Genomic DNA, 19,126 nt, shown 5'->3' with positions numbered 1-19,126 from the left:
TGAATAACAAATTGAAAAGGCCATTGGGAAAACCTGATGAAGCTTCGTATTTCTTTGCAAAAACGACAATTTCATGTTCTATAAATGTCAAATGTAGAACTAAGGATGCCATAACATTCTAACAAATGGCTTTGCCTGATTTACCCACAAAAAAGAGAAATTGATTTACACTTTGTTTCTTCCTAATATTAGCACATGGTTGAAGAACATTTCATTTAATAACCTAATTATATTACTTGGTTTAATAAATATACTTTTATAATTTTTAGGTTCATTTTTCAATAAAAACTTCAACAAATCTTTTATGCACTGTTCAATATGAAATTTTGGTCCCTATTGAAGTGAATTCACTTTGGTCTTTTAACAGAACTAAGTTATAAAGTTTATAAAACTTAAATAACAAAAGTTACTTCATTTCTAGTTTTCCATTTACTTCTTAGATAATAAAGGGAAGCTTCTTTGGTATGTTGCCTCTTATTTTTATTTCTAAGCATCAGAGTTAACAATTAATCTCCGTATCTCCTTTTCTGGTTTCTGTCACTACACTACAACAATGATAACAGCCAACAAAAGATAATGTTTTGAGTTTTAGTCCTAAATTCAATTAGCAATTCTACAACTTTTATTTTGGTTGACTCCCTTGATGAAAATCCAGCTTCAAAGACATGCATGCTCTATGTTCTCCAATGGAACAGTTTGTTCAGGCTAAAATTGAGTCCAACAGGTAGAGAGAAAACAGCTGTACGAACGAGAGAGAATGTTATTTGTGAGTAGCCAGTCATCATTATTAGAAAGTATCCTCTATATGTACATTTATGGAACAAATATATATTCATGATGACAAATAGGAGAATAAAAATTAATGTCTTAGGAAAATGCTGTTTTGGCAAGGTTCCCAATTCAATTTAGTATCATGAGTTCTTGAAATATCACCTAAGACTCCTCAAGCCTACCTTTTCTGAGAAGGTATTGTCTTTCAACCAGCAGTCTGAAGCAAGATGTCTAAGAGCCTGAAATATCTTTTCCATTTTTAAAGCTTCAAACCTCTCCACGAGAAGGGATTTATGACTAAGTCTGATATATTCGATCATTTCCCCTGTATTTTTCCTGGCACTGTGTTGAAAGGGTGACTTAAACGTTAAAAGATTTATGTGTCATATAAAGTAAAGGCAGTCAGTTTGTCATCAGAGGTGTGATTTTGGCTGCCATCTGGCTGAAATAATGAGTTCTTTCCTGTTTGGTGACAGGGCAAAAAGAAAAAGGTGAAGAGGACCAGAGAATAGTATTATGGAATCAACTCTGAGCAACAGATTTGGAGAGCCATTCATGTACTTGTGTGACAGCAGAGAAGTAAGAAAGCTTTGGTTTTGGTGTCAGACAGACCTGAGTTCTGAATCTGAATCCCCTTAACACTGCATAAACTTTAACTGAATAAATAAGTACTCTGAATCTCAGCTTCCTCATCGGAAAAATGGGAACTAATAATAGGGTTGTTGTAAGATTAAATGTGGTAATATACACATAGTGGTAAGCAAGCACAGAGTTGACATGTGGCAGATCAATCAATAAAACTATCATCAAGATATTTTATAAGAAATAGGTAAAAGTTATTTTTAAAAATCTCCTAACCTCTAAATTACTTTTTCTCAAAATGAGGCATGAGGAAAATTTGCAGCAACATCACAGTATGGGATGCTCATTTCTGGCTCCCACACAGATCTCCGCAATTTTCCTAATGTATTTATTATTGAATTAAAGAGGTTGATAATATAGAACATAATCTAGGAAGGTCACTTTAGACAAGGTGGTCTGGTAAAACCTGGTCAGAGGAGGTGACAGCTGAACTGAGACTTAAAGGAGGAAACTGAGACCAACACAGAAAGTTGGGGGGAAAGCATTTCAGGCAGAAAGAATGAAAAAAAAAAAAATTAATGGCCTGGCAGTCTGAAGACTTGGCATGCTGTTAAAAGAGACAAATGTAATTGGAATGTAGTGAGAGAGAAGAATGGCATGAAATGATACTGGAGGTGTTAGAGAAGAAAGAAATTGTCCCCTCTTAGGCCACTCACATACATTTTCTTCCCACTGTAAATTCTTCCCATCTGGAAGCATCTTTTCCAGAATTAAAGTTGGTCTCTTTTTCTTGGGAACTATACAAGGGTTGGTTAATGGGATAAACTATGGGAACTACCATACTGCTGTCTCGCCAGCAACTGATATTCATCATCTCTCTCCTCTACCAACCATTCTAGATTCCCTTCAGTTAGCATTTCTGCTGGTCTAGGTGGCTTACTTGGTGGGTAGCCCACACCATTATTCATGATGAATCTAAGTCCCTGGTCACCATGACATTCTCAGGCCATTACTAATGTACTTTACCATTACTATCAAAATTGAGCAGACTTGCAGGGCCATGGCTAAAGATGGCCCACTGGACCGTCTGGTTGCAAATATATTCTTCCCTGTTCCCACTACATAATAGCTGCTCTACTTCCCCCTAGTATTTAGGGTCAGTTATGCTTTCCCTCTAATCTCTTTGCATGAGGAGCCTATAGTAGCTGGAAGACAGCCATACCTTAAGTCACCTGGACATTTACTATATACCCTAATAAAAGCATTACACCCTGTAACCTCTAGCCTCAGAGCATAAAGCTCTTGGATTGGAAAGTACATTATTTCCCCTATGTGGATCACTGAAAGTAATGATATGTGGGGCAGTTCTGATTTCCACACCTTGGTTCATGAACCAATTTATTAAACCTACTGACATAACACTATATGAAGTCATTGATCTAGAGGTGGTGTCAATACATTTTTTTTCTGTAAAAGATTTAACAGTAAATATTTTAGGTGTTGCAGATCATATGGTTTTGTCACAACTACTCAACTTTGCCACTACAGTGTGAAAGCTATCAAAGGCAATATGTAAATGAAAAAAAATGATTGTGTTCTAATTAAACTTTATTAACAACAAAGGTGGCAGGCCAGATATGGTGCTTGGACTGCAGTTTGTTGGCCTCTGATTTGGAGTGTACAGTGCATCCTCGAAGATGACACCCACTTCTTGCAGAGTCATATCCTAGCTGATGCAAGGGCTGCATAATCAAAAGATCGTTGGATCACCCTTTCAGGTTGGTAGCTTCTGGGCAGTGAGGTGCCATGTGACAAGACCCACTACCACACCCTCTTTGTTGCAGGTGGGATTTGGGATCTGATTTGATGTTATGTGGGATATCTGATTATCTGGTCATCAGATTAAATATTTTGTAGCCCTCAAATAGTGGTGCTGGCCAAGGATACATCAGCAGGAATGACAAAATAAAAGCCACTTTCTCCAGGGTAAAAGTGACCCAATGTAACCAATTTATTATCAATTGTCTGGGTATCCTTTTCAAGCAATTAGGCCTCAGTATTAGTTTCTCTTGCTGACATGTTGGATATTTAGAAGGGATAGTAGCTAGGTAAGTTTTGATAAGTGGGAACAGATGAGTTGGGCCCAGGAAGAGCCTCTATTCTTGTCATCCTGGCTAAATCCATTCATGAGCTCATTGTCCCAGCATTGAGGTGGTAGATGACAGATGCTATCTGACATCAGCTGGCCCATAAGTTCAACATGGTAATTTTCCTCACTATAAAAGTCTCTAGTAACATAAGGTCTGCGGGGTCATATGGTCCATGTATTAGAGCTATTTGTATTACGGCCTGATCTTGCTACAGACCTCTTACCTACCTGCTTTGAGCCTCACTAAAAGCAGGTAGCATTTATGCCACTTGATAAGTGGATCCAAGAAGTATTACCAAGTGTAAAATGTTGCCTCCCAATACCTAAGGAGGCATACAAAGTGCTGTGCTACCTTCCTAGTGGTGAGATGTATGAGGTGTAAAAGCTTTCTGATTATGGAGGTGATATACAGACATGCTCCTGACTACTGTGAAATTCAATTATGTGGCAGTTTATGAATCTTCCTAATGCATATCCCCCACCTCTGGAGCATATGTCTTATCAAGGCACTCATATATCTCATCAAGGGCTGCAACATATTCATCACCCATTGCTTAGCTGTTCCAGTTAACAAGAGCTATCACTATAAAGGACCAATGTGATACACTATAGAGTATCCAAATGGCTGATGTCTCTTGGAACAATATTATGAGACAGCTGGAGAGTTTACATAGCCTGAATCAAGACTGTAATGTTCTGTATTTTCTATTCTATGTGAATGCAGTTTTAACCTCTCTTTTGACAGATGAAAAATATTACATTTGTCAGATTAATGTCAAATGTTGACAATAATTAATAATTAAATATGAGCTCTGAAAGTCAAGGCCTTCCTGGTAGAACAAAAAGAGACTCTCAATTACTGAAGGAAGAAAATAACTTTATAAATATAGTAGAGCTCTAGAAAAAGCTCACTTCTCAACTGTGGCAAATCTGATATACGAAGATCAGAAGTCTAATTTGGAAAGCACAGAATCCTGATTCTAGGGATGGAGCCATTTGGGTGAATGTATCAAAAATTTTGAATTCCTAGATCCTCCTGACCTCCCTGAGCCCACAGAAGTGGCCCAAACATCCCTGTTAAAGGCTGGTGCTTCCCCTTTCTGCTTTGTGATACAATATGCATTACTCTCAGGATATGTCTCTACTTCCTCTCCTGACCACCAGACCAATATCTAGGGTCCATTTATAATATCACCCAACCAGGGAAGTGCTAGGTCTGATAAAGGAAAAGGAATATATGCCAAAGATCAGTTAAGACCTGGTTAACACATATTAGTAAAGGTCAAGAGATTTGTTCCTGAGGTGCTGGATCAGGGGGAGAGAACACAAAGTTCGATAAGTGAGAGTTTATTTGCCACTCTTCTGGGACATAGGAATTAACTTCCTGGCAAGACTTTAGGGGAAAAAAAAGAGTTAATATACTGCTAGGATGATCCGTGGAAGTTTGGGAAAAAATGAAAGCCTGTTCTAAGTGAAGTGGAAATTCTAGAACCACTGTGGCAAACAGCTGAGATAGTGATCAACAGGCAGAGAGAAGTGAACAGGCTAGAGGAGACACACTGTGTATGGCTGGAAAACCCTTCAGCTGACAATATTTTGTGCGAGGCAAAGTTGGGACAAGCTGAACTGCAAGGTAGTCCTCTAATAAAGGCCTCAGCCAGTCTTCTAGGAAGTTCTGGCACTAGGAATGGCCCTTCAGTATAGTCCCAAATGGAGGCAATGAGACTGGGCCTTTGTACCCTCCTCAGTAATAAGTTATTGGATGCAAGCTGCTCAAGGAAGGGAGTACAACTTTGGGTGAGGCAGATTCCTTTAGCCAAGGCCAATGCCCAGAGAAAGTCTAAGCGAAGAGCTATTAGTAACCAATACTTTTACCAGGTACCAATACCTGGGGTAATGAGTGCTGTGGTTCTGGAAGGGTAGGACTGTGCTCTATAGCATTCTCTATACCATCATTATTGAATCTACTCTTGAGTGAATACAGGCCTCTATTCATCTTTCAAAATTACTCAAGTGGCAAAGAAAATTGGAGCCAGGAGAATTCTTGGACATGTGATCAAGCAGACACTTTGAGAAAAAGGGATCTGCACAAGAAATGGCTCATCTCAAGTGTCCAAGAGTTTTACATTACCACAGCTGACTTCAGTGTAATTCACAATTGTTTCTAAAGATCCAAGACAATTACTCATTTATTTCTTCCTAAGAAAATCTTTTCCAATTTTATAAGTGAGGAAGAAATGTCATAATATTTAGAATAGAAAGAGTTGGTATGCTTCCAGTAAAGCAAACCCTACAACTGAAGTTCTTTTTAAACTGATTCTCCTGTGGATGAATAAACTAGCACAGCCAAAGCCCTCCCGCCATCTTTTGAGTTTGACCTATGAGCCTTTACAATATGACTTTTCAGGACAGGGATTTCTGCTAACCCTTTGTAATCAAGACATTATCCAGTCAACCAAAATGTTTGTTAAACTCCTGTGTGGCCATGACAAGAACTATAAGATATTGGGCTGCTGCAGTATCAGTGACTCCCAAAAATAAAGTATGTGATTTCTTTCACCAACATTTAATGTGCTGGATGTGACTAATCTGATTTTTCATGATGCACCTTTTAGTCAGTAAGAACTCTTGTGTTAACCATTGATACATAAATTTCCTAGAACTAAAGAATTAACAAAGTTCAGAAGCTAATTCCTCGGTCTAACTTCAATATCTGAAATTCAGTTCAACTTAGATCCCAATCTCGGGTATCTGGAATCCTCAAAGAGAACTAGTGAGTCCCTGATACCTAGAAGCACCATATTTTGCTCTTGCTGATTTCTGATACTTTTAGGACAGCTTTACCCATGGAGGGGAAGAAAGCATTCATGCATTGTTGTTCATCAGTAAACCTTGAGAACTGGTGAAGGACTGAGCAGAGAACTAAACTTTTTAGCTGTCAGCAATACTTAAATACTTTTTAGAATGCTAAATTTAAAGACTTAATCCAAACACTATCTAAATAAACCAATAAATATAAAACACACATAAAGAACTAAGGGTAAGAATGTGAGTTCATGTTAACTTGTTTATAAATAATGAACAGCTCAGGGAGACTGATTTTATATACAGTGCATTCTTCCCTTGGTGCTTGCCATGTGTTTAGGAAAATGAAAATGTATTACAGCTGGAAAGTCAGTGAACTGCTTTATGCCAATGCTCCAGACTTTTCTTCTGGATCCTACGTTCAAGGAAACACTTGAGACTATGCAGAACCCTTCCTGGACAAAGCAACCTGGGGATGATCCTGCTTGGCTTCCTTCTGTATAGAAAAGGCATTGAGAATTTTTTAGGCTCTAGAATCATGTTCCTCATCACTATCCAAGCCATACTACCACTTGTTAAAATCCTACGAGGGTGACACTATTATTCTCATTTCACAGATGACGAATCTGAGACACAAGAGATGTTAAATGTCCTGTCTGAAGTCACAAGGCTAGTAAAATCGGAGACATCATTCAATCTTCAGCAATTTGCTTGGAGAACTGTGGCTTTAATTAATTGGTGTGCTGACTTCTGCTCTCATTATTTATTAACAATATTAATAAAACCAGGAGCATTTGAGAAGAATAATCAGGAATGATATAAAAATCATATAAATGAAGCTGATTACCCCATTTGATCCTATTTTTGCCTAGTCAGGTGTCTGCATTTGATTTGCAAATCTTCACAAGAATTATGACCCTCAATGGCCTACAAATGTTTCAGACACTTAAAAGGAACTGACTGAATAATTTTTCTGGTCATCTTGAAAATACTGTTACGAAGACCATTCCTCTCAAAGCTCTGAATTATCCAGGTGGCATATTTGCTTTGCCAGCTAATTAATCTACTAAATAAATTTAAATAAATTACTAATGCAATTCTATCAGATGTGATTTTTGGGCTTATTTTTCTCGGCTTTATTTTTCTAAGTAAAAGTATGAACCTACATTAGATTATCATATCTCAACTTTTTCTGATTTTAAAAGAAATATACACTTAATATATGAAATCTAATGAATAGTGAAAGTTGTACAGTTGAAAACAACATTTATTTATCTCCTACCTGACAAAGATACTAGTAACATTTTCATAGACTTTTCTCCTCCTCTTCTTCCTCCCTCTCTCTCCTCTTCCTCCTCCATTTAGTTTTTCTGTATCGCCACTATTAGGGTGCATTCTATAAGTATGGCTTTCCATTCTCCTTTATATCACTGCTTACTTGAATTAATCATTAAATATTCTTCAAAAGCAAAGAAGCAATTTTAGTGGCTGATTGAATAATATCATATTATATGAATGCAGCTTAATGAATATTTTGACATGTTTGTTTGAAAAATAAAACTGTAAGACTCTTCTGTTCATCTCATTGCCAAAATACTATCACCACTTTCAGATACCTGCACAAGTCTCTTCAGTGAGCTCCTGCAACTTCTAATCCCCACCAATCTAGTCTCTACCTGCAGTCAACACCATTGGCAAAACTATATGATTGCTTTTAGAATAAACACCAGATACTTTACTGCAACTATTAATCCCTGGATGGTTTGGCTGCTGCCTCCATCACCAGTCTCTTCTTAAACAAACCCCCATTTTATTCCCTGGTCTCTCACCATAAGATCTTTGCTACGGTTGTTTCCTCTTCCTAGAATTCATGTTCTTCAATTATTTAACCTTTAATAATTCCTCAAGTTTCTTAGATTTATTGATCTTTTATACTGCCTTTTGATCTCAGTTTTATTTATTTCCCTTCTGATCTTTATTATTTCATTCTTTCTGCTAACTTTGGGCCTTGTTCTTCTTTTTCTAATTCCTTTAGGTGGATGGTTAGATTATTTGAGATTTTTCTTACTTCTTGAGGAAGGCCTATATCACTATAAATGTCCCTCTTAGAGCTACTTTGCTATATCCTATATATTTTGGGGTATGTTTCTATTTTCAATTTTCTTGAGGTTTTCTGATTTACTTTTTGATTTTTTCATCAACCGATCAGTTTTTGGTAGTATGCTGTTCAGTCTTCATGTGTTTGTTTTTTTTCCCAATTTTCTTTCTGAAAATGATTTCTAATTTCATGCTGTTGTGGTCAGAAAAAAATGCTTAGTATACTTTCTATCCTCTTAAATTTGTTGAGACTTGTTTTGTGACCTAGCTTGTGATCTAACCTGGAGAATGATTCATGTGCACTTGAAAAAAATGTGTATTAAGGAATGTAATGTCATATATATATAGTCCAATTGGTACACTTTGTCATTTAAGACCACTGTTGTTTCATTGATTTTTTTTGGGGGGGAGGGGGCCTAGATTTTCTATCTACTCATGTCAGCAGTGTTAAAGTCCCTACTATTAATGTGCAATTGTCAGTTTCTCCTTTTGTGTCAGTTAGTATTTGCTTTGTAAATTCAAGTGTTCCTGTACTGGGTGCATGTATGTTAATGAGTGTAGTATCTTCTTCTTGTATTGATCCCTTTATCATAAGTAATGCCTTTCTTTGTCTTTTGTTATAGCCTTTGTTTTAACATCTATTTTGTGTGATATGAGTATTGCTACTCTCACTTTTTTGTCATTTCCATGTGCATAAAATACCTTTTCCTATCTTCTTATTTTCAGTCTGTGTGTGTCTTCAGCTCTGAAGTGAGCCTCTTGTAGGCCAGCATATAGAAATGTCTTCTTTTTTAATCCAATCAGCCACCCTACGTCTTTTGATTGGAGCATTTAGTCCACTGACATTTAAAGTAATTATTGATTGGTATGTACTTCCTGCCATTTTATTACTTGTTTTCCATTTGTTTTTGTAGTTCTTTTTTGTTTGTTTCTTCTTTTTGTTTCTTCCCTTGTGGTTTGATAATTTTCTTTAGTATTATGTTTGTTTTCCTTTCTTTCTAGCTTTTGTGTATCTATTGTATGTTTTTGATTTGTGGTTACCATGGGGTTTACATACACTGAACTATATCTACTTGTTTTAAACTAGCTGCCATTTTTTTTTAAACTCATAAAAGGCTTTTTACTGATTTTAACTCACTTCCTGGAAAGTTAATTTTTAAAACACGCTATGGGAGTTTGTCCATCCCTTGTAATACATTTTAAAATATCTACATTTTTTACTCCTCTATCCCATATTTTGGTTTTGATGTCATATTTTACATTTTCACGTTTATTCCTTAACTGTTTACTATACTTACATTAGCTTTTATAAATTTTCTCCTACTCTTCTTATTGGCTTATTTAAACGGTTGATCCTTAGTCCTAACTACATATTTGCCTGCCTTTCCTAGCAAATTTTCACTTTACTATATAATCTTATTTTTATCCCAGTTAAACAAGACCCTTTAATTTTTATTTCAGGGGAGGCTTAGTATTGATGAAGTTTTAGTTTTTGCTTGCCTGAGAAGTTCTTTATCTTTCCTATTCTAAATTATAATCTTATGGAGTAGAGTACCTTAGGTTGCAAGTTTTTAGTTTTCAGCACTTTGAATATATTATGTCTCTCCTTTATTATGTTTTACTAATTGTTACTTTTGGAATTAAAGTAAAGAGAACTTGATCAACCATCATCTTGGTTCATGACACATTATCACCCTTGGTCCATGTACAGCTTACTTGGATTCATTTATTTACTGTTAAATAATACAATGAATCTTGGTTCCAATTACCAATCAAGAAATCGTCACAAAAATACACCACTTTGAATTGTATATTCATAATGTCTTGCTTTCTTAAAATTTTTTTAATTATGTATAATATATATCAGTATGTAAAATACATATTCACAAATACATGCATAGTTATATGCATATAAATGTCTATATAAGTATATACAAATGTATCTATAAATATGTTTGTGTCTATATAAACATATGTATATGAATGTAAATGTAAGCATACATATATATTGCTTACTTTGAACTTTGTAAAAAAGGCATTTGGCTTTTGTAGTCTTCTGTCACTTTTTTTTTTTTTCACTCAGCATTTTACCAAGTTTTATCCATCCTATTGTACATAGCTTTAATTCAATCATTTTACTGTTTCATAATGTATTATAGGAATAAGCCAAAATTTATCAGTCCATTCTCTTGTCAATGAGAAGTTTGTTTACTTTGAATTTTCTATTGTTACAGTTTTCTATAAAGCTTCTTACATATGTATGCCTTCTGTATAGTTTAAAGAATTTCCCTTAAGTATATATACAAGTAATTTATTTGGGATTTCTAGGGTATACAATGTGTTCATTTAAAATTACAGGAAACATCATACATCTAGCCAAAACCATTGCCACAGTTTACATTCATCAGCAATGTAAAAGAGTTTCCACTGATCCACATTCTCTCCAACCCTCAGTACTATCACATTTTCTTAGATTCTGCCAAGTATATGCATATAAAATGGTATCTCATTTAGGTATCACTTTATCTCATTTTCTTGGTTTGCTTTCCCTGGGTAAGTCTGAATATCTCATGTGTGTTTCCTTCACTATAATATGTCTATTCAAATCTTTTAAGTATTTTTCTATTGGCCTTTGTCTTTTTCTTAATTTGTAAGCATTACTGATATGTTTTTGAGGGTAATTCTTTGTCCTTTATGTGTGTTACAAACATCTACTATCAGTTTATATTCTGCCCTTTTACTTTAAGAAATCTTTTAATAAACATAAGTTGAAATCTTAATTCAATTTATTAGTCTTTTCTTTTATAATCAACATGTTATCTTCTCTAGAAAAGAAATATTTTGAAGTATTCCTTTTCACATTTAATTCCCTAATCTACTTGAAGGTGATATGTGTGTGTGTGTGTGTGTGTGTGTGTGTGTGTGTATGCATGTGCACACGTGTATATGGTTTGAGACAGAAATCTAATTTCCTTTTTTGCCATATAGGTAACTGACTCTTCAATCTCCACTTACAAGGAAGTCTCTACTTTTGCCAGTGACTTGCCTTTCCACTTTTGTCCTACATGAAAGTGCATATACGTGTGTTAATGGGCTCTGGATAATATTCTATTGGTTTATTTTTCTATTTCAGCACTAATATTTCACTGCCTTAGTTGCTACAGTTCTATAATAAGTATTGATATCTGGCTATTTCATATTCTTTACTTCTCTTATTGAAATATGCAGGGTTACTCACTACTACTTATTTTTCTTATGTAGATATGTATTGGTCATTTATTATTCCATATAAATTTTAGAATAGGCTTGTCATATTCCATAAAAACCTTGTTAGAACTGTGATTGGAATTATATTGAATGGAGAATTGGGGGGAAATTAACACTCCAACAACACTGAATATTTCTATCCATGTATATAGGATAGATCTCAATTTATTTATATTTTTCCTATTATTATTCAGTAAAATTTTATTAAATTCTGCCTATAAATCTTGCAAAATTTTATTGGGTTAATCCCTAAGTTCTTTATAGTTATTTTAGCTACTGTATATATTGCCTCTTGAGTTTTCATTTTCTAAGTATTATTCCTAGGATACAGAAATGCAACTGACTTTTGAATACTGAATTTATATCCAGCAACCAAATTAAACTCTTATGATTTTTTATAAATTATATCTGATTCTACAACATTTTTATATAGACACTCATATCATTTGTAAATATCAATTTTATTTCCTCCTTTCAACTTCATGCTTTATTTGCTTATTGCACTACGTAGTACTTCAAATACAATTTTTCATATAAGTAAGTATTTACTTACTTATACTATAAGTTACTATACAGTGCTTGGTTCCAAAGGAATGCCTCTTATACTTTCCAATTTTGGATTATGTTAAATTGTTTTTATGGATATGTTATCAGATTTAGGTAATACTCTTCCAATCTTACCTTTTTTTTTTTGTTTAGTTGATTCCATTTTCACTTTATGTGTTCTTTAAGTTCAGAATTTTTTAGACCAAAGAATTAATATAGGGACATACTCTAGATATAATCAATCTAAAAACTTCCATCATGGATTTTTTTTTCAGTCCTTTATCTATGGAATATTATAATGTATGTGTTTCACTGAACATTTTATTATATTTATATGTAAAAGATTCATAAATAGCATCACAAACTTAAAATGTCTATTCAGGTCTTCTGCCCATTTTTAAATCAGGGTTTTGGTGGGTTGTTTTTTTTTTGATGCTGAGTTGTATGACTACTTTGTATAATCTGGCTATTAATCATTATTAGCTGTATCATTTGCACATATATCTTCTCCATTCAGTAGGCAGTCTTTTGGGTTTTTTTTTTTTTGAGTTTCCTTCATTGTGCACAAACTTTTTAGTCTGATGTAGTCCATTAGTTTATTTTTGCTTTTGTTTCCCTTACTTGAGGAGATATATCCAAAAAATATTGCTAAGACCAATGTCAAAAAGTATATTGCCTATATTTTCTTCTAGAAGTTTCAAAGTTTCAGGCCTTATATTTTAGAATTTAATCCATTTTGAGTTTATTTTTGTATATGGTGTATATTGTCTGGTTTGATTCTTTTGCAGGTAAATGTCCAGTTTTCTGTATAACATATATTGAAGAGGCTGTCTTTTCCCCATTGTATGTTTTTGCCTCCTTTGTCATAATAGATTCACTGACCATATAAGTGTGGGTTCATTTCTGGACTCTCTCTTCTTTTCCATTTTTCTATGTGTTCATTTTTATGTAAATACCATACTACTTTTGATTACTGATTACTGTAGCTTTGTAATATAGTTTGTGTATTATTTTTCATCAGTGTCTTAAAGTTTTCTGAAGTACAGGTCATTTACTTCCTTAGTTAGATTTATTCCTAGGTATTTTATTTTTTGATACAATTATAAGTCAGATTATTTTCTGAATTTTTCTTTCTGATAGTTCATTGTTAATGTACAGAAATGCAATGGGTTTCTGCATATTAATTTTTTTATCCTGCAACTTTGCCGAATTCATTGATGAGTTCTAATAGTTTTTGGTGACATTGTTAGTTCTTGGCGACATCCTTAGGACTTTCTATGTATAGTATCATGTTATCTGTAAACAACAATAGTTTTACTTCTTCCTTTCCAATTTGGATTCTTTTTATTTATTTTTCTTATCTGACTGCTGTGGCTAAATTTAAGTATACAATACAGCATTGTTAGCTATAGACACTATGCTCTATAATGGATTTCCAGAACTTATATATCTTGTATACCTGAAGTTTATACCCTTTGAACATCACCTCCCCATTTCCCATTTCCTAGCCCTTGGCAATTATTATTCTACTCTCTGTTTTTATGAGTTTTACTATTTTAGATTCCATATAAAATGAGATCACATAGTATTTGTCTTTATGTATCTGGCTTATTTCACTTAGCATAACGTCCTCCAGGTTTATCATGGTGGCAGGATTTCCTTCTTTTTAAGGCTGAATAATATTCCATTGTATACACATACCACATTTTCTTTATCCATTTATCCATCAATGGACATTTAGGTTGTTTTGATTTATCTTCAATATTGTGAATAATGCTACAATAAACATGGGAGTGCAAATATCTTTTTGAGATCCTGATTTCAACTTTTTGGAGAAATACCCAGAAGTGGGCATCCTGAATCATAAGGTAGCTCTAATTTTTTGAGGGATACTGTTTTCCATAATGGCTTTACAACTGCAGTATACAAGAGTTCCTTCTTCTTCATATCCTTGCCAACAATTGCTATCTTTTTCTCTTTTAATAACTGCCATCCTCCTAGGTGTGAGGTATACCTTGTTGTGATTTTGATTGTAGTTCTTTGATGATTACTGATTTTGGGCCCTTTTTCACACACTTGTTAGCCATTTATATATCTTCTTTTGAGAAATGTCTGTTCAGGGACTTTGCCCATATTTTAATCAGATTGTTTTGTTTTGATAGTGAGTAGTAGAAGTTGCTTATATATTTTGGATATTAATTCTTTATCAGATGTGTGACTTGCAAATATTTTCTCTCTTTTCATAGGTTGCTTTTTCATTTTGCTGAATGTTTCCTTTGCTGTCCAGAAGCTTTTTTGTTAGATGCAATCTGACTTGAATATTTTGTTTTTGTTACTGGTGTTTTTAGGGTCATATCCGAAAATAACTTGCTAAAACCTATTTAAATGAGCTTTTCCTCTATGTTTTGTTTTAAGAGTTTTATAGTTTTACGTATTACATTGAAGTCTTCAATCCACTTTGAGTTGATTCTGGTGTGAGATATGGGTCCAATTTCATTCTTTTGCATGTGGTTATCCAGTTTTCCCAACACCATCTACATAGGAAGAGACTATCTTTTCTCCACTTTGTATTCTTGGTGCTGTTGTCAAAGATTAGATGACTGTACATGAGTAGGTTTATTTCTGAGTTCTCTATTCTGTTCCATTAGCCTACATGTCTCTTCTTATGTCGGTACCATACTGTTTTATTTATTAGAGATTTTAATGATTTGGAATTATGAAATATGATGCTAGTTAGCATTTTTCTTTTTGGAAGGATTGTTTGGCTATTCACAGACTTTGGTGGTTCCATACAAATTTTACTTTTTTTTTTTTCTATTTGGGGGGAAAATACTTACCCAATTTTGGTAAGGATGACATTGAGTGGGTATATCTTTTGGGGTAGCATGGAAATTTTAATATTAGTTCTTTTAATCCTTATCTAATCCACATGAGTTATTATTTATTGTGTTTTATTCCATTTCTTTCATCAATATTTTATGCTTTCACTGTATAGATTTTTCACCTGCTTGGTTCAATTTCTCCCTAAGGATTTTATTCTTTTTGGTTCTATTGTAAACGAGACTTTTAAAAGAACTTTTTCAGATATTATGTTGTTTGTGTATAGAAACACAATTGATTTTTGTACGCTGATTTTATTTACTGCAAATTTCTTGAATTTTTAAATTAATTCTAAGAGTTTTTTTGGTGGAGTGTTTATGTTTTCTGTATATAGGATTTTGTCATCTGCAAATAGAGACAATTTTCCTTCTTCCTTTCCAATTTGGACACTTTTAATTTCTTTTTCTTGTCTAACTGCTCTGGCTAAAACTTTTGGTGCAATATTGAATAGAAGTAGTGACAGTGTGCATTCATGTCTTGTCTCTGATCTTAAAAAAAAGGCTTTCAGCTTTTCACCACTGACTATAATGTTAGTTATGGACTTGTTTTATATGGCTTTCATTAATTTGAAATACAGTCCTTCTACACCTAATTTGTTGAAAGTTTATCATAAAAAGGTGTTGAATTTTGTCAAATGCTATTTCCACTGATGATCACAGGATTTTTATCTTTCATTCTTTTATGGAATATATTACATTGATTGGTTTGAGTATTTTGAACAATCCTCACATCTCAGGGATGAATCCCACTGATCAGTGTTGATCCTTTTAATGTGCTGTTGAATTTGTTAGCTAGTATTTTGTTGAGAATTTTTGCATCTATGTTTATCCGAGAGACTGATTTGTAGTTTTTGTTTCTTGTGGTGTAGTTGTTGAGCTTTGGTACCAGGGTAATCCTGGTCTCATAAAATTAGTTTGAAAGTGTTCCCTCTTCAATTTTTTGGAAGAATTTGAGAAGGACTGGCATTAATTATTTTTTAAATAGTTTATATAATTCACCTGTGAAGCCATTTAGTCCTGGGCTTTTCCTTATTGGGAAGCTTTTGATTATTAATTCAACCTGCTTACTCATTATTGGTCTGTTCAATTTTACTATTTATTCATGATTCAACCTTGATAGTTTGCATAGCTCTTCACATCCTTAAAGCCTTGTATTGCTGCCTTCACACTGGAAGAAGCAGTCACCTCATACAGTCTTAACTGAGTAACTTCAAGAGAGAAAGGCTTTTCACCACTCAGCCTGGATAGAGTCTAGTGGTCTTTAAAAACTTTTCTGATGGTACAACTGTTCTACTCCTCTTATTCCTCTGAGGAAAGATTTAATATTGTGTGCCTTCTCCCAATCCTGAAAAGCCAAGTTTAGTACAGAGAGCCTCTTGTTTATTTTCCCAGGGCAGGGAAGTGCCCAGAACAAGTTGTTTGCCATCTCCCAATCTAGCAGAGCTAAGCCAGCTGCTGATGCCTGCGTGGTATTTGTGGAAACTCCCAGAAGATCTGTGGAGGTCCTCATGTGCCATCTGATGATGTTCCTGTGTGCTCAGTATGCAGGAGAATGCAGGTTTCTGGCTACAGAGGGGCACATATACAGTGGTGGGTGTGCATATCAGCTCCCTATTAGGGCTACAGATGAGGGGTCCTACAAGGCTCTAGGTGGGGCTCTTGGTGGAGACCTTGAGCAGATTATAGGATCTGTGGCCTATTGTTAAGATCCACTGGGTACTGTAAACCCTATCCTTTTCTCTTTTCCTAGCCATCCATAGATTTCTTAGCCATGCCAATCCCTTCTGGGTAGAGTTAGATATAAGTGAGTCTCATGGGCAACATCCTACAAGGCTGGAGAAGCTGGGTGCACATTTTATTCTCACTATTCCCCTTGGGAGAAATAAAGGACTGAAGCATTCTCTCTTGGTCCTGAGCTGTGCTCCTTGGGAGTAGGGTGACACGAATAAAGTAAAATTGTTTCTCAATGCATCTATTTTCAGATTTTATAATCCGCAAAGGTGCTATACCCCCAGTTTCCCATAAAAGTGTTGTCATCTCAGAGTGGTTGTTAAAATTAATGTTTCTATGGGAGGTATGAGTGCTGGAAATTCCTATATCTCCATTTTGCTGGCATCACTATTATTATAATGGATTATAATTTTATTTTAAATGAGTTAACCTATTTTTTTTTAATTTTGAGTTTTAATTTATAGTATACACATATCAGTAGATATAAGCTACTTAACAAAATAACTTCAGGGTCTTCAATAATTTTTAAAACTGTAAGAGATCCTGAAATCAAAAAGTTTGAGAGCAAGTCATCTCATATAGAATACCCATCACTCAGGTAAAAACTAATAATAATCCCATAATATCATTAAATATTCCAGTTAGAAATTAGAAGGGAAGAAGTAAAACTGTTACTATTTGCAGATGACATGATACTATATATAGAAAACCCTTAAGTCTCCACCAGAAAACTATGAGAACTAATAAATGAATTCAGCAAACTTGCAGGCTATAAGAGTAATATACAGAAATTTATAGCTTTTTAATACACTAATAATAAACTATCAGATAGAAAAAGCAAGCACACTTTTGTTGATACCTAGGAATAAACTTAAGCTAATCTAAAAACTATAAAATACTGATGAAGGAAACTGAAGATGATATAAATAAATGTAAAGATATACCTTATGTTCACAGATTGGAAGAATTAATGTTGTTTAAATGTCCATACTATCCAAAGCAATCTACAGAGTTAATGTAATCCTCATCAAATATCAAGGACATTTTTCACCAAGCTATAACAGATAATCCTAAAATTTATATGGAAACTCAAAAGTCCACAAATTGCCAAAGCAATCTTGAGAAAAAAGAACAAAGATGGAGGTATCATATGCCCTGACTTCAGACTATACTACAAAGTAATCAAAACAGCTTGATACTGGCATGAAAACAGACACACAGATCAATGGAACAGACTAGAGGACCTAGGAATAAACCAACACACTCATGGTCAATTAATATATGACAAATGAGGCAAGAATACACAATGAAAAAGACAGTCTCTTTAGTAACTGGTGCTATGAAAAGTGGATAGTTACATATAGAAGAATGAGATTAGAACATTTTATCACACCATATATAAAAATAACTCAAAATGGATTAAAGACTTAAATGTAAGACCAGGAAGCATAAAACACCTAGAAGAAAACAAAGAGAGAACATTCTTTGACATAAATTGTAATAGTATGTTTTTCCATCTGTCTTCTAAGGCAAAGAGAAAAAAAGCAAAAAAAAACCAAATATAATCTAGTTAAACTTAAAAGCTTTTGTACAGCAAAGGAAACCACCAACAAAACAAAAAGAGAACATACTGAATGGGAGAAAATATTCACAAATGATGACTGATAAGGAGTAAATATCCAAAATATATAAACAGCTTATAACTCAATATTGAAAAACAAACAACCTGACAAAAAAAAAAAAAGGTAGAAGACTTGAACAGACATGTTTCCAAAGAAAAGATACATATGGCCCAATGGAAACATGAAAACATGCTCAACATCACTAATCATCACAGAAATGTAAATCAGAACCACAATGAGATGTCACCTCACAGCTTTCTGGATGCCTATCATCATAAAGTCTACAAATTACAAGTATTGGTGAGGACGTAGAACAAAAGGAATCCTAGTACACTGCTGGTAGGAATGTAATTTGGGGCTGCCACTAAGGAAAAGAGTATGGAGGTTCCTCAGAAAGCTAAAAATAGAACCACTATATAATTCAACAATTCAACTCCTGGATATATATCTGAAAAAAACACATTAATTTGAAAAGATACATGCACCCCAATGTTCATAGCAGTATTATTTATGATAGCCAAGATATGGAAGCAACCTAAGTATCAATCAACAATGAATAGATAAAGAAGATATGGTATATACAATGGAATATTAATCTTAAAAAAGATTGAAATTTTGTCATTCACACAATATGGATGGACCTGGAGGATATTATGCTTAGTGAAATAAGTCAGACA

At 34.1% G+C, this 19,126-nt stretch overlaps 1 long non-coding RNA gene across 3 annotated transcripts in view; it reads right to left on the bottom strand.

The window, feature by feature from the left end:
• The window catches only part of LOC140685427 (uncharacterized), a 221,162-nt gene that overhangs the window by 29,731 nt on the left and 172,305 nt on the right, over positions 1 to 19,126 (bottom strand). The window lies entirely within an intron of this gene.

This window comes from Vicugna pacos, chromosome 1, assembly GCF_048564905.1.
Source record: "Vicugna pacos chromosome 1, VicPac4, whole genome shotgun sequence".
NCBI lineage: Eukaryota > Metazoa > Chordata > Mammalia > Artiodactyla > Camelidae > Vicugna > Vicugna pacos.
The sequence above is the reverse complement of the archived record's forward strand: the minus strand, read 5'-3'. Positions and strand labels throughout refer to the sequence as shown.